This window comes from Cenococcum geophilum (assembly GCF_001692895.1).
Source record: "Cenococcum geophilum 1.58 unplaced genomic scaffold K441scaffold_5, whole genome shotgun sequence".
NCBI lineage: Eukaryota > Fungi > Ascomycota > Dothideomycetes > Gloniales > Gloniaceae > Cenococcum > Cenococcum geophilum.
The window spans coordinates 3,536,151-3,544,356 of record NW_027137563.1 but is presented as its reverse complement, the minus strand read 5'-3'; positions in this window follow the sequence as shown (position 1 = coordinate 3,544,356).

Here is an 8,206-nt window from a genome sequence, read left to right as displayed (position 1 = left end):
AAATATAAAACTAAAATCTATACTTAACGTTTATAAAGCCGCTCGCCGATTCCTATTAAGGCGTTAAAATCCCAGTTTAAGAGGGCATATCCGCAGCTAATGGTTTAGCCCCTTTAATCTCGCAGCATATCTTACTCTAATTAGAGAGTATAGTGAAGAATAAGGTTAGTTCTTTCCACTATAGGTAGTAGAGATTAATCGACTAATGGAGATAGCTTGGAAAAGTATATACTTATAGATCGCAAACATTCCGGAATGCTTATACGGAAGGAATATTAATTAACGAGCATATCGCCAAAGGTTAAAGTCCTATATGCGTGTCCTGTTGCCGCGTTACCTAGATTAGCGCACTAGCGCTAAAAAACCCCTATCGCTAAGTCGCCAAGTTTTTTAAAAAACTTGGTAACTTAGCGATAGGGTCCTAACCTAAGATATTCCTAACCCCCTTATATTAACTAGACCTTTTAATAACTCACTAGCCATTATTATAAGTTTATTTGTATCTTTAGACTTAGGTTACATTTTAGGTCTATTTATAGATATTCTTTTTAATACCACTCCTTTAGAAATCCAGCGTTGTCTTCCTTAGTTGCGTTTAGCCTCTAAGAGGCTTAATATATTACCTTTAAAACTTATTTTACTACCTTTTAAGAATAAAAGCATTTAAGGGGACGAGGCTAACCCGCTAGCTACCTTTAGCCATAAATATATCCAACGTCTTTTTCTGCCTATTTTACCTTCCTTAAAGCACGAAGGCACCTAAGAGAAAGAGGCTAGTTATTTAGCTACCTCTAACTACAAACCGACTGCGTAACTTTCCCTAACTACTATACCTCCTTTAGGATATAAAAGCACCTAAGAGAATAAGGCTAGTTATTTAGCTACCTCTAACTGCGAACCTACTTAACCCCCCCTACCTGTTTTACCTTCTTCAGAATATAAAAGTACGTAAGAGGATAAGGCTAGTTATTTAGCCACCCCTAACTACAAACCTACTTAACCCTCCCCTCCTACTTTACCTCCCCTACTTACTATTACTATTAAGGAACTAAATAAAAACACTAGTTATAGAAAATTAATCCTAAAATTGTAATTAAGCCTTAAAGAAATCCGCGTATATATCCTAAATGGAGCAGCTTTTGCTTTTTTTGTTAATAAAAAGGGGAAAATAAAAGATTGGAGGACTGATAATATAGTTAAATTTAACGGCTATAATTTACTTAGAAGACGTTTTTAAACTTACCTTACTAATCGAAACTTGGCGAATAATTTTAATTAGTAGGAAATAGCCACTTACGGCAGATTAAAACTTTAGATATTAATTAAGGATATATCTGCTTTTGTAAAAGGTAGACGTATAGAAGAGTTTTGGAGATTAAAGAACTTTTCTAAAGAGCCTATAGCTAGACGACGTCTTCTATTCAGGATTAAGTATCTTATTATTTAAGCTAGTCTAAAGACCTCTAGGATATCGGCTCTTATATCCTACTTTATAAAAGATTTTTAAATAATAAATATAAGCGAGGTACTCCTATTTATTTAATGGCTATAGAATAGATAATATCCCGAAATTTTAATATTTATATAGGAGATAATAAACTAGTTTAATTAGTGTAAGTTAATCTATATAAGTGGGGTATTTAACAAGTTAGCGTTCGCTCCTCTTATAAGTATCTCTTTTTCTATATTCTAGTAGAAATAGTAAGTTAATTACCCTCTAAACTGTATTAGTCTAGCCTAGTTAAGCTTAGCTAAATAAGTCCTCCCCTTTTCTTAGCCAAGTGGAAAACGAATCTGCTTAAACTCTAGACTTTAGTTAAACTATTTATTAGGAGGTAGCTTTAACTAGAAAACGGATAATAAATAAGATTACCAGTTAAATTAGCTAGAAGGCTAGAATGTAGGGCGGTTGGAAATACTTATAGCAGTTGCGGGTTAGTAGGCAGAGAGTATATAGACATATAAGAGTGTAATAGTGCTTCCGGATAGCAAACCTCTAACTTATTAAAGGCTATAGAACATCTTCTCTATAATTAATTAAACAATATCCTTAAACCTCTAAGTTAGTAGGCAAATCCCTTATACTACGCCTTAGTTAAGAACGCTTATCACAAAATTTCCCTACCCCTTTTAATACCCGCGGCAACCTTGCGCAAATTTTGCTAGTAAGTAGCAATAGTAAGGAGATAAGTTTTACTGCTCTGTAATAGGTATATAAGGGTAATACCGCTACTAATATACTACTAGCAAGCAGCGACAATATAGAGATAAGGTTTAATGCTTTGGAATGGGGATATGAGCCTAATACCGCCATTAATATTCCACCAGAAAGTAGCGACAGCGAGGAGGTAAGTTTTACTGCTCTGCGATGGGCATATAAGGGTAACACCGCCACTAATATGCTACTAGCAAGCAGCGATAATATAGAGACGAGGTTTAATACTCTAAAATGGGGATACGAGCCTAATACCGCCATTAATATTCTACCAGAAAGCAGCGACAGCGAGAAGGCGAGGTTTAATACTCTATAATAGGTATATAAGGGTTATTCCTAAACCTAAGCTTTAAACTTTTAATATAATATAATTATTTAACTATTTATAAAGCAGAATTAGTAGTAACGCCTAAGCTTATAAGAGAAACCGTTATAATAGCACTAATACCGCCTCCGCTCCCTTTCTATTTAATATATTACGGCCTAGCCCAGTAATAACCCTAACCGCTCTTAACCTTTAAAACCTTATTACTATCTAGGACCTATAAGTCCCTATAATAGCCAAATGCCAATATATAAATAACCGACTTATATAGATAGTATATTTAAGTATACTTCTCTATAAAATAGAGTGTTAGGCCTATTATAAGGGAAACATTATCTGCTTTAACCCCTAGCCTATAAAGTATTTCTAGCATCTTTAATCTTAGTATCTTGTTTATATTAGCCGTCTGACTTACTCTATAGAAGTAAGGTAAAGTAAACGTATAGTTATAGCACGTTAACGCGCTTAAGAGCTTTCTATAGTCTTACCTAGACTAATAAAAGGGCTTATAGATATTTCGCTAGTTTATATAATCTTCTTAATTATCTTCTTAAGGCTAGACCGTGCGAGGTCTGTATACTTTACTTTAATAACAGGTATAACAATATTGCTTTCTAGGAGAGCTTTCTTAGGCGGTTCGTTCTTACTTATGCTTATACTATTATATCCAAATTTAGTATAGACGCTGCTAGGAAATTTAACTTAGTGGCGGGGCAGGCGGTTTAGAGGGGCAGGTTTTATTAGGCTTTTTGCTTTTTAACCTCTGCTAGGTAGTAAACGTATATAGATATTAAAATACTTAGTATTTTAAATGAGCCTTAAACATTCTACGCCCTAACGCTTAAGTAAACGTTACTATTAATGCTTAGGCTTCACCATTTTTATTAGTAAGAATTTAGTAGTAATATTTTTAATACCTTAAATATACTACTAAAGGTAAGCAACTATATAGCCCGCGTCTCTTTACCTACAATAGGCTGCTAACCCCTTATTTTCCGTAGGCATACTTATAACTATTACACTATATAACCCTTAAACGGTCTCCGCCACGTATAGTACCCTATAATTAACATATATAATAGCCGCTGTGTGGGCCGCTATATATATTAAACGCCTAACATCTTATCCTATATAAACGCATTTACACCACCTTTCCTACCCTTTATAATATTTAGTAGCCCAGATATTGTATATAGCTGCAATAAGATCTACCAGCGGTATATAGCACGCGACCTTTAACCGGTCTTTATTGCGCGCGGCATCCTCTAAACAATATATATACAGCCATTAATTTTACCTACTAATTCTTATTTAATCCTAAAGGTAATACTTATAGGCAAGTAGCTCTACAACCAGCGTCTCTATTTAAAACAGAATGCTAATATCTCGTCCTCCGCAGTCGTATATACAAATTCTCCCTAAACTCCCTTATATTTAGTGCCTCCTAATTTATACCCTACTCTAAGAATGCTATTATTAAGCAGTATACGCTTATTGAAACTAGCGGCAGAGTAAAGAACTTAAAGGTGGCGCAGAATAGGCTTCTATAGATACATTTATAGCGTCTTCTCGTCTTATACCGTCTAGCAATCCCAATTTAAGCCTTAAACATTATTTTTAACCTTTATTAATCTTTACTACCCGCAATACTAACAGCGGCCCTATATTCTATAAGTGTCTAAAGTATAACTAGACGCGAGGTAGTATTTACGTAAGTTTTCTATAGCCTTATAGTCTTTAAATATATATTAGTGGCACCTCCTATCCGCGATCTAGCCTTAATAATTCCAAGACAGACACTTACCGGTTTTCGTTACCCGCCGCATATATATATATAGGTTAGGTTAATCTTTCTAAGCCTAAGCACACCGTAATTAGCGTGCCCTTTACCATCCTTTATACATTAGAAGCTTAGTCTTAAGTTAGTGCCATAATATAAAAGGCTGCTAAGAAACCTATACCTTCTCTACTAAATCCTTCGCATTATGACCTACACCTCGCAATTTTAGTAATAGCACTAGTTACTACGCGCTAATCTTAACGATTTGTACGTTTCTACCTCTAACTAATATTAGCATAACTATATTAATATAATGCCGTTAACAATAGACTTTAGACTAGTTCTCTGTTAGTTTACTAATATTTACTTTTACTATATACCACTAATATTTTATAGCAATGGCCAAGGCTATATTTTAGGCATATTGGGATATATAAATCAACGTTTAGGACAAGGTAGTTAAAGGTTACTACTATACTGTTGCTGTAGTTTAGTTATATAGTCGTATTATCTCGTCTAAAGAGCATTACTATAAATGGCGCTTAACGGGCGCTTATTGCGGCAACGGTTGGGAGGGTGTAGTTAAAGTCTTATATTGCGAACTAAAAGCACAGGCGGCCTTAGAATTTAATACTCCTAGCTAAGCTAAGCTTAAACCAAAAGCAGAGGCAGCCTTAGAATTTAATACTTCTAGCTAAGCTACGCTAGTTAATTACTAAGCTTTCTATAGGAGTAGCGTCTTTACTACTACTAATAGATTCTTAACTACTTTCTAGTAATTCGTTTTACTTAATATAATCCTATTACACTAATCCGATATCTAATTATATGTTTATATTTTTATATAGACTTACGTATAAAATAACATGAAATTTAATCTTTCGCCACTAGGATATAGTATAGGAGTTATCCTTTCTCTAGACTAGCTAGAATCTTTTATAACCAGTAATAGTGTAACGGCTATATCCTTTACGGTATATAGGAATCGTATATATAGAACGTTTAAATTAAGAGAGAAAGTCTACTTATAGCTTTTATATATAGATATAAGTTTATACTTACTGTAAAAGTTTCTTTTATAACTTAACCCCTAATATTTACGTCCGCTAGGATCTAGCCTTAGGTAGCGATTATAGAACCAAAGTTATAACTACTTATAACTATAGCTGCGCACCTTAATCCTAATATACTACCTAAGCTACAAACTTATAAGGAATTTCATTTAAATTATAATCTAAATTCGCAAATATATAACGGCATTAAAACAGTTTAAGTTTCCAACTTAACAACTTTCCCTAAACTAACAGTAACTAAGGCTTAACTAGCGGTTAAGAGGTGGTGCTAGCTAGAATCATTATTTATCCCCCTAAATTTAAAACATTTAACGAATATATTATTACTAATTACAAAATTAAATAAAATAATCTTTTAATTATAGGCGATTTCCTTATTCTAAAGGGGTACTATTTAATACTTAATGGAGCGGAAGCTATATACTATATATATAAGGCTTACCATACAACTAAGTATCTCTATTTAATAAATATATAGATAGGTTATATAAGACAAATTTTAATGAGGATTAGTCTACCACTATGCCTACAGATCTATGGTGAATTGTTATTAGATAAATAGATAAGGGCAGATATACGCTATAGATTATATAGTATTAATAGTTATTCTTCCTTTAGACCTATACAGGACATCCAAAGATAATAGCTGCTTTGCTATAATATAAATACTCATTCCTTAGCTATTATTCTTATTAAGAATAAAACACGCCGTTTTATTATCTTTAGAAATATATAATTACACTTAAGTCCACTACAATTATACCCATCTCCGCTATATAATAAGAGCTTAGTGCATAAAATACTAGGAGATATAAAAAAGATATCTAGCAAATATTATAGCGATATAAGAGCCAGCTCCTTTCTTATTATTTTATAATAGGTAATTAACGCTCTCTATAGAGAGTATAGGCTCAATAAAAACTGCGGTTAGTTTAGCCGACTACCTATAAGCCACTATAAGCTAATGCTAACTCTTTCCTCTTAGGTAATTGTAAAGATATATCGTCGAAATTAAAGCCATCTAGTAGCAGGGCAGGATTATCCGCATCGCCATTAAAGTAATATTTCTTTGGCCTACGTAGTAAGAGGGCCTAGTTATGTGTAATAGGGGATTATTATTTAGCAAATTCGAAAGCTAGTCAGGGATCTAATTCGATGGTTAGCATTCTTATACTAATGTAAATATAAAGTCTCTAGTCTTAGGGGTCTTGGTTTTATATATATTAAAATCCTTAATATCGCTAAGTCTTAATACACTTGATTCTTAACCTAGTGTCGTTATTTATAACGTATTGGCCGCGCTATAACGATTATCTAACTATAGTTAAGGTGTAAATGCAATATATGGCTATAAAATCAGGCCTCCCGCCGGCGTATAAGCGCCTTCCTTTTACATTAAATGGCATTCGGCAGCATCTCTTTAAGCTCGCATATATACCCCCTTAGAGGTCAAGTATTGGGTAACACTAAGCAGATACATAAACGCACGACAATAAATCAGCATAATGCGTGCGGCGACAATTTCTAGGCTAAACATATAATCTAGATTAGAAGAGCCTTCTGCAATATAGGTCTAGTCCTATAATTTAATACAATATAGCTTTAGCGGTTATTTATATATCTAGCTCCCTAGTATTAGAATATCTCGACTTTATTCTTTCTAGTATCTTTTAACTTAGAAACCGAGAATCATACCAAACGTTCCTAGTCCTCCTCCTCCTCCTCCTCCTCCTCCTCCTCATTATCATCATCATCATTATTATCTTTATCCTCCTCCTCCTATTACTACTACTACCGCCGCCACTACTGCTGCCATTACCACTGCCCCCAACCCCCCAACCTCTTACTCCCCCCCTAGGGTTTTATTCTAAGATAATACGGTATAGCCATTCAAACTAAAATTTTACATAGATCTAGATCTATTAAAAATAATACGCAGCCATTTAAACGTTAAGACACCTTTCAAGCTTATATTACTTATAACTTCGTATCTATATAAAAACAGTCTTAAGTACAAAGCAGAGTCTCTCCTTAAGATAATAAAGAATATTAATAACGCCGTAGTAAGAGAACTTTCTAAAAAGGCAATAAAGAGTAATAATAAAGTAAGGGCTCTTATTAGTGCATTACAGGAACGTACTATCCTTTCTTTAAAGAATATAAATAAGATAAATAAATATTACTTTAAGCCGAAACTTTACTAAGAGCTTTAATTAATAAAGCATAAAGGCAAGAAGGTTAGTGTTAGTAAAGATAGGGAATAGTGTTATAGTAAGCTTTAAACTTTTACCTTAGCTTTTAGAACCAGACCGCTATGTTATAACCTTACTATTGTTATAGATAAAGCAATAGACGGTCTCCCCGTTATTAAGTATAAGGTTCCTTAAAAGAAGTGGTTTTAGGGGTTAACTCTAGTAAAGTTCTAGAAGGAAGATCCCCCCCTATAAAATATACCTACTTTAGATAAAGAATATAACGACGTAGCTAGAAATATAGATAGCGCTGCGCTTATAAATACGTTAAAGATAAAGGGACTCTAAATAAACTAGTTAAGGAGTTAGGGGGCAAATTATAGGACTTAATAGTAGCTAAGGGGTTTATACTGCCCAACCCTTTAAGTCCCGCAACACTAAATAATTTACTTTCACTCACTAAATCGCTTAATATAAAAAATAGCTCCTTAATTTCGGGGACCGCTGTAATCTATTTTAATCTTTACTTTTAACACTTAAATCAAGCTCTTAATTTCTCGTGCATTATATTAATAACCTAAAATAGCAATAAAAGTACGTATAAAAGCCTTAAGCGATCTT